The following is a 13,487-nucleotide window of genomic DNA, read 5'->3' as shown; positions in this document are numbered from 1 at the left end:
GCTTTTAGTTTAGCTAAAAAAAAATAGATTGATTTTAAAAAAGATTTACTTACATCTGTAAGCGATAGCTTCAGTAACAAACCGGATAAGAACGTTCTAACCTTACTTCTTCTAAGAAAGCTTTTCTTAAAGTATAAACGTCGAATTTCTTGGATTATTGGGAAAATTTCTAGGAAGTGATAAACGTTTTCGATTTGATTACGGTTGCAAACATTACAATTATGATTTAGGAGGTCTGTATTTAGCTCTAGCATTTCAGTTCGGATCTTAAATATTAAACTCATCTCGTTAACTGTGAATTCTTTTCGAAAATAATTAGATTCCGCCAAACAGTGATTCAGTTTACTTTATATCGTTCTTGACATGGACTCTTTAGCACGGTTCAGAGAATTTTGAAATATTTCTTCGTCAATTGCTGAGATGCAATAATCAATTGCCAATCTTTGTATGGCGTGTAACAACGCTGAAGTGCCATCATGCGTACTTTTCTTTGAAGATTATGATCACATCTCTTTAAAACGTTGACAATATAGTCCGCATTTGCCTTTAGGTTTTTTAAGAAAATTGGAGGTAGTCCAGATTCGACATATATTGCATAGTTAGGTGTGTTTAAAGGGACCTTAAATACACGTTTGAAGAAATATCTCTTGGTAACTTAAAAGTCTTCACATACTTTGTAACCATGCACTTCATAAGCATAACAGAGTGAACTTGTAATTGTTGCATCAAATACTTTGAATTTTACCATGCATCGGTGCGATACATTTTTCATTAAAAAAACTTGACCAAATGCAGTTAATGGCGGATTTTGCAACTAATGTTTTATATTTTATATGAAATCTGAACTTTAAATTTGTTGTGTTATTGTAAAACGTTGACAATATAGTCCGCATTTGCCTTTAGGTTTTTTAAGCAAATTGGAGGTAGTCCAGATTCGACATATATTGCATAGTTAGGTGTGTTTAAAGGGACCTTAAATACACGTTTGAAGAAATATCTCTTGGTAACTTAAAAGTCTTCACATACTTTGTAACCATGCACTTCATAAGCATAACAGAGTGAACTTGTAATTGTTGCATCAAATACTTTGAATTTTACCATGCATCGGTGCGATACATTTTTCATTAAAAAAAACTTGACCAAATGCAGTTAATGGCGGATTTTGCAACTAATGTTTTATATTTTATATGAAATCTGAACTTTAAATTTGTTGTGTTATTGTAAAACCTAAGTATTTAAATTTTTTAACTATCTCTATTCTTTCACCATTAAGATTCCACGAACGGTCATTTCTGACATTATGATTATGAGATCTAAAAACCATAATCTTCGACTTTGAAGTATTTATTTGAAGATCCCAAGAGTAACAATACTGGTTATGTTAATTTGCAATTGTAGAGTTACCGGATTATCAGTAAGAATGGCAAGGTCATCCGCATATAAAAGGACCTTTATAAGCAAATCACCATAATATACACTCCTGAAACACTGTCCAATGTCGTTAATTAAAAGTGAGAAGAGCAAAGGACTCAAAATACAACCTTGCGGGACACCCACTTCTGTCTTAAATTGCTGCGGAGAAGTTCTACCATTAAAAACTACCGCTGTTGTATTTAAAAGAAGTTTCTCATATATTCTTAACAATTTTGTTGATAATCCAACACCTTCTAGTTTGAAAAGTAATAGTTTCTGTTTACAGTATCAAAGGCAGATTTTCGTTTTCTGATCCAAAAAAAGTTTAGCGACATTAGTTAGAGTAAACATTTGATCAACTGTAGAGAGGGTAGCTCTTTGAAATTCTTTGGCATTTCTTCGTTGTTAAACACTCGGTTAAGTAAGAACAATATGTTCTTAAAGTTGTGAGCCGGCATTTTTCAAAAACTCGGCTGGGATGCCATCTAAGCCTTATTGTTTTTCATTTTTTTCTAAGGCAAAAAGTAATTCTGGCATTGAGAACGGAGTGTTTTATTCTTCGATGTAAATAAAAGGTAACCCAAAACATATGTAAGATTGGTTAGGATCTACTTTTGTAAGTTTTTCGAAATATGAGCCCATCATGTCGATACTGATTGGAAAAACATTCGGTTTGTTTCGGTAACCTTAAATTCGTACATTTTTCCAGAATTCTTTAGAATCCCTGCATTGAATTATATTAAGAGCTTTATTTTGCACACATTGTTATTTTTTAGAAGAATTATGTGTGAGTATTATCGAGTCCATATCGGGTATGTAAGTGGAGTTTTGCATATGAAGCAGAATCGACTAAAGCAGCCTATAACTTCAACCATTTAATAACATTCAAAGAAGTAAGTTTCCCTTGCTATAAAGCCAACCGTACTGAGGAAAGCCAGAAAAAGTTCAAACAAGCCAGGAAGGCCTGCAACGTACATGTTCGAGGGATCAAATTTGTACCATGAACAAAAATTACGGCAAAAAATACTGCAATGTCCCAAAGGTAAACATTTTTGGTCATTTGTAAAAAACATGAGGAATTCTTTCTCTTCATCGGTTCCTACGCACGTTGTCAATGACACCCCTTTTGTTATCTCCTTAGAGAAAGCTAATCTCTTTGTAAGGCAGTTCGCCGCCAATTCTACGCTGCCATTGAGTGTTATGACTCCGCCTGTACTTGAGCGAGTAAGTGATTCTATGGGACCAATCTTTTTTCGCATCCGAAGTGTCCTTAGAGATCTAAACACACATAAATCCGCTGGTCCGTATGGTGTCCCCGCTATTGTTCTAAAGAGGCGTTCTTCAACGCTGGCAGAACCACTGCGTATAAGCTTTTTCATCTGTCCTACTCCTCAGGTCTCATTACGAGAGGATGGAAAACTGCATTTGTCCAGCCCATTCCCAAAAAAGGCGAATCTTCCTCACCCGCTTTGGAGAAAGTAAGATTATTACACTAGATATTTCAAAAGCAATTGCTATTTCGCTGACAATAGTACTCTTAGCTTTTCATATTCGTTTTCAGACTCACATCCCTCTTCTTCGGATGTAGAGCTGCAACGAAAACATATGATAAGCTCATTTAATTCAGACTTAAACAATGGGGTTAAAAAAACCTCTTGGAATTTAAAGTACTATTCTCATGAGCACGACCAATGACCAACGACCAACGAATGAACGAATATTCGTCGATTTTGACGTTTCTTTCACATGAGAGTTTTTAATTCGTCGCGAAAAAAGTTTGATTTTGATCACCGAAACCAAAACAAGAATCAATTTTGTAGGTTAAGTACGTGCGATTATTTTATTCGTTGCGAGTTTGGATAATGTGGAACGCGAATAAAGTTTGACAGTTCGTATCAACTATAATTTTTTTCGCGACGAATAAATTTGTTTTCTTAAATTTATTAATATATTGTAATGAAAAGTAAAAGTATGTATCATAAATCAAATAGAAACTATATTGCTATCGTTTTGTTAAGAATTTGTGTGGAAATATGTCTTCAAACGTATATAAACTCACAATTTGTAATTCATTCGTCGTTCGTTGGTCGCGCTCATGTGAACACTACTTAATGCTTCAAAAACCCAATGCTGTCTTGTATCGTTAAAGCGAGTGGCACTTGCATCACGTAGACTGAACATCTCGATATTCTCGGTATGGGGATCACCAACCACCTCTTGTGGAACGATCACATGTCACCAAAAATGTGGCTAGGTGTTTAGGTTTCCTTAGGCTACGTATGAAATGTTTCATACCTTCTGATCTGGCTTTTATCTACATCACTTTTATACGTCCAAAGCTTGAGTATAACTCCCATCTCATGGGCTGGTACTCCTACAATTTACTTAAGCCTCTTGGATAGTATTGAACGTAGAGCATCTAAATTGATAGATGATAATATTATTATAAGTTCAAATTTCTTATCTCACCCTTTTTTACCGTTATTTTAACGGTTTATGCTCTAGTGAAATAGCCAGCTGTATTCCCCCCCCCGCTTAAACAGTTCAACCGTAATACTCGCGCTTCTAGGAACACTCATCAGTATACCCTCGAGTCCAACTTCTGCCGTACTGTCAAATACAGATATTCGTTCTTTAGCCGTACTACGCTAATGTGGAATACCGTACCACACTCTATCTTTCCTAGTCATTGCAATATTCTCTTTTCTTCCTAGTGCTTACCATAGAGGAAATATACTATCTAGAGTCCCGACCGGTACCCGTCCTACCTGAAACACCCTCAAATTTTATTCGAGGTGAACTCTCTCAAATTCCCTATCGGTGAATATATGTGAGTGGTGAAAAAAAGCAAAATGGGGGATTTCCCTTATAAAGAAATGTATGGAAATTTTGTGACCTGTCAAAAATTACAATCAATTTTGCAAAACAAAACAATGGGTTTCGGATTTTAAGAGTAAGTATTTGTTAATTGTTCTGATTTTTAATATAATTTGATATTTTTCAGTCCAAAAATCCAAATATATTTCCTCTATGGTGCTTACAGTGTGCCTCTGCATAATAAGGGTGGTAATATCCCCTTGAGTATGTGCTAAAAAAAAATAATAACCTCAAATATAAAATAAACTGACTTCCAAAAAAAATAGAAATACTCAGAGAAGTACTTATAATTTTTTGGAAATCGGCTCATTTTATATTTGAGGCTGCATTTTGAATTCAAAACACTACTCAAGCCAGCTTTCATTCTCTTTTATTTGCTTTTGACATGTAGTCCAAGATTCTGTACCGTATAGCAGAACGGGGAAGGTAAGGGCCTTGCAAAGTGACACTCTAGTTGCTCGAGAGAGAGCTCGATTGCTTTCTTAATCGGAGCAGCAAGAATCAGTATCAATTCTTAGAATCAAGAGCAAATCTTAGTTTGATTACAGCACTGGTGTAATGTCCTGCATTCATAGCGAAGCCCAGGTAGACAAAGTCCTAAACTACCTTAAATTACCTGTGTCGATATTGACGTTTTGACCCAGACGTCGGTGTCCTTTTTTGATGACTTTGTTTTACCCTTAACTCATTCTCAATACTCACAAAAACCCTATTGACATCACTGTGAGTTCTCCCGATTATGTCAATGTTATCAGCATATTCGAATAATTGGACAGACTTTGCAGTCAACTGCATTGCATTCCTTGATTGTACATTTTCACCAAGTCAACTAGTTAGTTTTTCAAGTGTCATAAACTTCAAACTCAGAACTTTACTTACCTAACTTCTACCTTCAGTTTGCCGTACAAAAACTACCAAAAACATTATCGTCTACAAAACACTCCTCAGGCAACAACAAGTCCATCCCAATTTGCATTTCGTATTCTAAGGAAATATTACTTATTTATTTTCCAATTTGACGAGAAACCCTTTTACACAAAGTATTAAATGAAATTGTGCGAAAAATAAATAAATCGTAGAGGAATAAAGTTAAACTTTCAGTTAATTAAAAAAAAACATGATCGATTGACATTCTGACATAAGTTGACTTAACTTGATAGTTAGGGAGATTTTTTCTGACTAACTTTCAAGTCAAGTTTCCAATAAAGTTGCCTTAATTGGAAGGCAATTTTTTGACAGCTGGCCAATCAGATAGTAGAAGCTTGCCTTACTTTCAAGTCCCTTATATCGTGTGTTGCGTGGATTTGTAGGCATGGTTAACTTTGCGCATTCAAATAAAACGATGACAGCCTTCCAAATAGTGGGCTATTAAATATTAAACTTCTTATTGGAAGACAATTCAAATAGACAACTCATATAATAAGTTAATTAATAATTGTCCAACTGTCCACCTATGACATATGTTAATTTTTCTTAGGTATACGAATGGCTTCCCGAATTATGTTGCTTTAGGATAGCGTATTCGTATTTGGTCCGTATTAACCAAAAAATCTAAATCTTTTAAATTGATTTTCCAAAAAAAACAAAATTTATTTTGATACAAAAATAATTTAAAAACAAAAATCTAATAAGAAGTACTTCACTTACTCAATCCGTGCCCAGTTTTGAAAAGTACGTCATTGTGAATTAGTTCAGACACATTCAGAATAATCACAAAATTCACAATAAATCTAATTTTCCAACACTTCAACTGAGATCGGTATCAGTTCACTTCCATTTCTTCCGCGCTACAGATGTAAGTTTGTAAATTCCACCAAATAATAAGTTTATAAATTTATTTTGCAATAACTTTTACCATCTTTATCTTGTAGACTAAGTGACTAATATAAGTTCTAAAGTGTCCCAATCATAAATTATATACTAATCCTACTTTATTTAGCTTGTAAAGAGATTTCTTTTCAGGGGCGTTTTAGAAATAGGTATAAGACTATCGATTTTTTACAATTTTTCTTTCTTTTTGATAGATTTTTCATCTTCGAGAATTCTTTTCTATACTTATAAATTTTGTATTATTGCAATGCGGAAGTACTTAAAGACATAGTCGCATTAAAAGAAAAGTTTAAGTTGAAATTGTTGTCCATTAAGTGCAAATTAAAACCTTGAAGATGTGAAGAAAAAGACCAACGAGAAAATTTCTCCATTGTTTGCGAGTCTTTTCGTCATCGTCGTATTCATCGTTGTCGGTCGCAGCCTTTGATGAAAATTATTACAACAAAAGTTGAGAATTTACCACAAAGTGTATGTACACTTAGTGCTCGGTACACACGTTGGCAAAATACAGTTTCTACGGAAAATAACAAAAACAAAATTAAAGTATCATCTTCGTCACTGTTTCGAATGGTTAAAAGGTCAATTTGTTGCTTCGGGTTCATAAATCGTCCATCAAAATCCAAAATTACCTTTCTTCATTCACTTTCTGATGTAGGACTTATTTTTGCAATATGTCGAGGTCTTTTTTCTTTATCAAACTAAAGTTTTTTTTTGAGGAAGAACTGTAAAAGATTATGATAAATCGTTATCATTGCGCCGCCGGAGAAAAAGAAAAATATTCTACACATGGTACCCACTTGGTTTATGCGCTTGCACTTGGAAAAGTCAATTTTTGTTGGTGTAAATTCTTAAGTTAGTTACAAACTAGCATCTGGGGCATCCATACGAGTATCTGATTGCTCCGACTGCCTCGGGAAGGTCTGAGAAATGATTTAGTTTTTATATTTCATACAATTTCCCAACCGGAAACATTTATAATTGGATGGCGAAGGTACAAGAAACCATGCATTGGGTGAGTTTTTTACATTCCCTATCCCAATGCATTGAAATCTTTCGTGATCAGCTTTTTTAGTGCAATATGCTGGCTGAAAAATAACAAACATTTTTGTAAAAGAATTTTTGAATTTTCAGAACTCAATTCAGACTAATCTGTAACTAGCTTGGATTTATGGTGAAAACAAAATTTTGATTATGAAAAGATGAGCGACCAGTTATTGTGTCTTATCTCGTAATTAGTTTTATTTTCTATTTACTTGCGCCATGTGTATGAAATGTATTGTATTCTTTTACGTAGAACTTGAAGGTTAAGTCAAGTTATTAGGAAAATCTGATTTATTGATGATAATCCATAAAAATAGAATTTCTATTAAAATTAAATTGAAATTAAACTGAAACACGAATATTCGACACATTTACAGCTAGGTTGCTAACATCGAGTGAAGTGAAATCGTAGTATACATTGAAAATCAAGTGAAATTGTTTTCAGGTTTCTATGGTTCTACAGATTTCATATTTTTTTTGAAATCACTTCAATTTTACTTAAAGCAGCTGATGTACAGATATGGACATTAAAATAGAAACACAAAACAGAGTTTCAAGTTTGGTCCTCATTTTATTATTTTTGTTTGTCTTTCAAACTAAAATTAACCATTATTTATAGTAAAATTATAACTTAAAATATTTTAAATCCATTAATGTAAAAAAGGAACAAATTTTGTGGACATTAAAAATTATTTTAATATCTAGTAGCCTGGCTCTTAGCTTTAATTACAGTGTGACATCTGATAAACATTAAGCCAAATAATCCGCGGCATCTGTAAATTGAAATATTGTACCACTCCTGTTGAACCATCCTCCACAATTCGGCTTAATTTTTGGTTAAATGTTTTTGAACCGCTCATTTAAATCTCCCCCAAAATGTTCTATGGGATTTAAGACAGGCTTTTGGGATAGCCACTTCAATACTTTTTAGCAGATTTGGATATGTGCTTAGGGTCGTTGTCCTGCTGTAGAACACATTTGAGAGGGATGTTCTCGATGTTCTCGTCCGCATAAGGCAGCATCGTATCATTCATGATATTCACCCACCTTCACATTTTCATTTATTTTACCCTCAATAAAATGTATTGGTCCATGCTTCCTTACTATTTTTGCCGCCTCTGCCTCAATAATCACAAAAGCCACATTGACATCACGCTGAGTTCTTTCGATTATGTCAATGTCATCAACATAATATGACAGTAATTGGACAGACTTTTGAAAGATAGTGTCTCTAGTGTTGACGTGTGAGCTCTGCACTATTCTTCCAAGCACGATGTTAAAAAAATCACATTACAGCGCATCACCTTAAAACCTTTTTTGACATCGAAAGGTTCTGTTAAGTTGTTCCCAACCTTTATGGAGCAGCGTGAATTGTCCATCGTCATCCTGCACAAACGGACGAGTTTGGCAGGGATGCCAAAACTAGGCATGGCTCTATACAGCTCGTCCCTGGTGTTCTTGGGTTTTTTCCAGGATCTGCCGTAATGTGAATATTTGATCAACTGTTTACTTTCCTGGTCTAAAACCAAACTGATAAGGGCCTATCAGGTTGTTGACGATGGGCTTTAGACGTTCACATACTACGGCAGAAAAGATTTTATAGGCGATGTTAAGTAGACTGATTCCTCTATAGTTGGTGCAGTTTAGAGGGTCTCCTTTTTTCAGGATCGGGCAAACAATACTGAGGTTCCTTTCATCGGGCATGCTTTCTTCCGACCATATCTTACAGATAAGTTGGTGCATGCTCCTAACCAACTTATCTCCAGCTGCTTTAAAGAGCTCGGCATTCAAGCCATCCGCTCCAGCGGCTTTATTAGACTTCAGCTTAGATATGGCAATCTTTACTTTGTCTAAGTCGGGAGGACGGGATTGTGGGCTTTCGTCGTCTATGTTGAATGGATCATCCTGCCTGACAGCGGAATTCAGTTCGTCGTCGCAGTCTCCGAAGTGGTCCTTCCATATCCTCAGCATTGACTGCGGTTCCACTATGATGTTTCCCCTTTCGTCTTTTCAGCCTTCGGTTCTAGGTTTATGTACCTGTGAATTTCGTTTCACCTGTTCATAAAACTTTCGAACTTCATTCCTGCTTTTAAACCTCTCAACCGCGCACGCTTCTCATGCCCTCTCTTTTTCCTTCTGAGAAGTCGGCGTTCCTCTCGCCTCTTCTGCTCATGAGCAGCTATAGTCCTTTTATGCAGCGCCGCTTTGCGTCCTGTTGTTTGGCTGCATTTGCCTGCCGACATTCCTCATCAAACCAGGGGTTCCTTGTTAATGGCTTTTTGAAACCCAGCACATGAGAGACGGCTTCTCTGATTGCATCTTGGAAATGTTGCCACTGGTTTTCGATACATTGTGTTGGCGGCAGAGAACTTCGAGAGAGGTTACTTGTAACTCGGTCGGAAAAGGATTTGGCGATCTCTGGCGATTGTAGCCGTTCGACGTTGTACCTTCTCCCAGCACCTCCTGGGTCTGGAAATCCGAAGTGCTACCTTTTCTACAACGAGGTAGTGGTCCGAGTCGATGTTAGCTCCTCGGAAAGTTCGTACATCCATGATGCTGGAAGCGTGTCTGGCGTCGATCGCAATATGGCCAATCTGGTTGACGGTAGATTGATCTGGAGAAGTCCAAGAACCTTTGTGGATGTTGAGGTGTGGAAAACGCGTACTGGCTACCATGAAGTTTCGCCCTGCAGCCATATCTATGAGCCTGAATCCGTTGTCGGAAGTGTTGTCGTGCAGGCTGTTCTTCCCGATTATTCCATCAAAGATGTCTTCCCTTCCTAGATTGGCATTAAAATCGCCCAGGACTATTTTAATATCATAGCTAGGGCACTCCTCATATGTTTTGTCTAGGAGCTCGAAGAACATATCTTTGGTGTTGTCGTCTTTCTCTTCTGTGTGGGCGTGCGTGCATATCAGGCTAATGTTGTCGAATTTAGCCTTGATGCGTATGGTCATGAGGCGCTCATTGATGCACCTATAGCTAAGACTTCTTGCCTAAGTCTGGCTCCAATGACGAAGCCGCATCCAAATAAGCGCTGTTGGTTTTCGTGGTAGCAGTCACCTTAGTAAATATCGCAGTTTTTCATCCTCTTTTTGCCCGGCCCATCCCATCGTATTTCCTGGATGGCGGTGATATCTGCTTTATAGCTTATTCTTCGGCAGCACTTGGTCTGTTAAGGGACCTAACATTCCACGTGCATATCCGAAGTTCGTTGTCCTTTATTCGTTTGCGTTGGCTGTCAACAGTAAATCCGTCCGTATCCGAGGCTTGTTGGTGCTTCGCAACTATGAAAGCTTTTACGTGGCCAGGAAGTCACCCCGACGGCACAACCCCCGACGTGGAGGGCCAGATCCTAAGTATAACTCCAAGGATGGGGAGCCGGATAAAACCTCTACTTATAGGCCTGGGATCCGAATAAGTCGAAGAAGCCTATAAGGTGTTCACTAAGTAGTTCAACCTTACTGGAACTGTACACGATACCGTTGATTCCATCTCGGGAATTCCTCCGTTGCCGTCTGGATAAGGAGAGGTGCCTTTGTGGAAACACCTCTCTCGTTTGCTGCCCCCAACAACTTTCCACTGGGGTTTGAACCTAATCTCCAGTTGAGGTACTAGGCACTCGATGTTCACCACGGGGAGGTGAGAGTAGGAGTTGATAGACAGAGGTTGGTTTTGAGAAAAACCTGTGGACGCTTGTGTCCCCTTGAATGCACATTTCTACCATTTGAACATCATTTATTTTGTCCATACCAAGAAAATTAACCCCAACGTATGATACTGTCGCCACTATTCTTGAGCGTTTTCTGGATGTACTTGGTATTTAGTTTTTTTTTCAAGGGAAGCCTTACGGTTTGTCTGCCATCACTTCCGAACAAATTTATCTCCGTTTCGCCTATCCACAAATAAATCCTCCACTTTTTGCTTTCATCTGGCCCCCTCCAATCAAAATGATCGTGTACGAATTTAAACCGCATTGTTATATTTTATCTGTATATCACATCAGTAAATTAACAATTTGTATAATTTATCATGTTGATATTTATTTTGTGATTTTTAATATAATAAATACTAAGTAGGCATTCGTGTTTTCTTATTAGCAATTTTATTGATGCACCTTTTTTGGAGATATGCGGTTCCTTATGTTAAGATGTTTCCCAATATCTGTTAAGAAAGACTGGTGTCGAAGTTTAGTTTCTGAATGTGTCTTGAAAGTTGAAAGAACTTTGTTTTATTCGAAATGGTTGAATAGAGAAGACATTTGGTGTGTTGAAAAATCAATTTAAATGCTTTGTCTGACCCTTCAAATACAAAGCAGAAGCTGCAACTTCTCTCAAATAAAGTACTTTATATATACAAATTTAAGGTTTATTTACTTTAATTGAATAGCCATGTCAAATTTTAATCTCACCAACTGAATATTGTCGAAATCAAATCACTTCAAATCGCAAAAATTAAAATGTAGAACACGTAAATTCACATCATTTTATGTTCGAAAATTGATTTCAATTTTATTTCTAATAAAAGTGAAATGTAGAACCTAGATTTTAAAATCTTACATTCTTTGTATTTGTCAGAATTTATTGAAACACCTCTCAGCGGTCCAATATATTTGTATGCATGATCTTAAGGTATTATTTAATGATAGAGTTGTAAAAACAAAAGTCTTTAAGTATCTGCACTTAAGTCACGAGTTTGAATTTTTTAAGTCATTTGACTTAGAAACTAATTTGACTTTTAACAAAAATTTAAGTCATGACTAAAAATCAATAAAAAATTAAATCGACCCAAAATCAATTTACTGACTTCACAAAATCTTTTTTAAAGTTATTTAAAAGCCAATTTTGAAAGTCCGTAAGTCATATGCAGTCTTTTGAATATTTAACGTCAGTTTACTTAATTGGTTACCCGATGGAAACTGGTAATAATTGAATTTGAAGTGAGCTTTTTAATAAAGGCCAGAGTTGTGTAAACAAAAGTCTTTTAATGTCTGCAGTTAAGCCATGGCTTTGATTTTTTTGAAGGGTTTTGACTTCCAAACTAAAATGACTGAACAAAAATTTAAGTAATGACTTAAAATCAATTTAAACATTCAATTAACTCAAAGTCCATTAGACTGAAATCTCTTCCACTATATAAAGTCACTAGCTGACCCGGCAGACTTCGTACTGCCTCAATCGATAAATAAAAGACTTAAAATTTTGTATAAATTAATTTCAAAACAAACAAAACTTATTGAATACAAAATAATTTTTTAATGAAGCATGAAGTTTTATTATTATTTTCGACACATCATGTTACTTACAAAAAACAGAGTTTTCCTGAAATAATGGCTATTTATAAGGTCCAAATTTTTATTAACAAACACACTGTTATGATACAGTTTGTTAATCAATTTAAAGCTTTCTCATAAACTATATTTTTTGTTTTGTTTTGTGGTGCGATGTATAATTGTCCATGAGCGAAACATGGAAACTCCAAGTTGATTCCGCAAACTTCTTAAGACTGTCCTTGCGATTTATTTATTGTCATCGCAAAGGCCAGACGTAGTGGAAATTATAAGCGTTTAAAATCGAATGGTAAATCCGTCGGAATCATCGGTATTCGCGGGATCAAGACATCATCTCCTTTGTATTGTTGCCTCAATGACGTTATTCATCAGCTTTTTCACAGCCAGTCTTGTTCCAATGCATAGTCGAGGTTGATTAATCAAGTTTTATTTAGCTGATAATATAATTAAGGTATTAAAATGAAATAATAATTTAAATAAGTTCTTAAGGTGTGCTCCGTAGAGTGATTGGCTTTAATGTAATACTCAAACCTACTGCTGACACATGCTGCGAAGTATATTGGATATTTCCTCGTTGTTATTTTCCTAAACGTATCCACATCGTTTCTTTCATTCATCTTTCTGATCTTGTTTTGCTCAAACTTCTTTGATTAAATTAACACTTAGACACACACTTCCTTGGCGCTCCATGTCTTGATTGCATGAAACGATGCACAATTCTTCGCGCTACCCTCTCTGAGTAACTTTTTTTGAGAAATAAAATCAAATGTTGTTCTTTGAAAACATTAAAAACATTTTGCGTATCCTCCTATTTATTCTTGACCAGCAACCAAAATTTGCCTTAAATAAATTTAAATACATTTTAAAAATATAAATGGTTATTTTGCAAATTTTTTGAATACATTTGTCTGGTTTAGTAGTCTTCGAGGCAATTATTCAGAACATATAATCGCATTACCGCACTATAACTCGTCAGCATAAATATACCCTTAACAGCTTATTTGTCACTTCAATTCATAATACTAGTTTATTCAAA

General features: G+C 35.7%; 1 protein-coding gene across 4 annotated transcripts in view; it reads left to right on the top strand.

Annotated features, from left to right (window-relative positions):
* Positions 1-6,003: 6,003 nt before the first annotated feature.
* The window catches only part of LOC129943329 (V-type proton ATPase 116 kDa subunit a 1), a 39,732-nt gene continuing 32,248 nt past the window's right edge, over positions 6,004-13,487 (top strand). For all 4 annotated transcript variants that reach the window (XM_056052675.1, XM_056052673.1, XM_056052676.1 and 1 more), the window contains exon 1: positions 6,004-6,085. The gene's annotated coding sequence lies outside the window, so the exon portion shown is untranslated. The remainder of the gene's footprint in view (positions 6,086-13,487) is intronic.

Source organism: Eupeodes corollae, chromosome 1 (assembly GCF_945859685.1).
Source record: "Eupeodes corollae chromosome 1, idEupCoro1.1, whole genome shotgun sequence".
In the NCBI taxonomy this organism is placed as follows: domain Eukaryota; kingdom Metazoa; phylum Arthropoda; class Insecta; order Diptera; family Syrphidae; genus Eupeodes; species Eupeodes corollae.
This window is presented reverse-complemented; position numbering and strand designations above follow the sequence as displayed.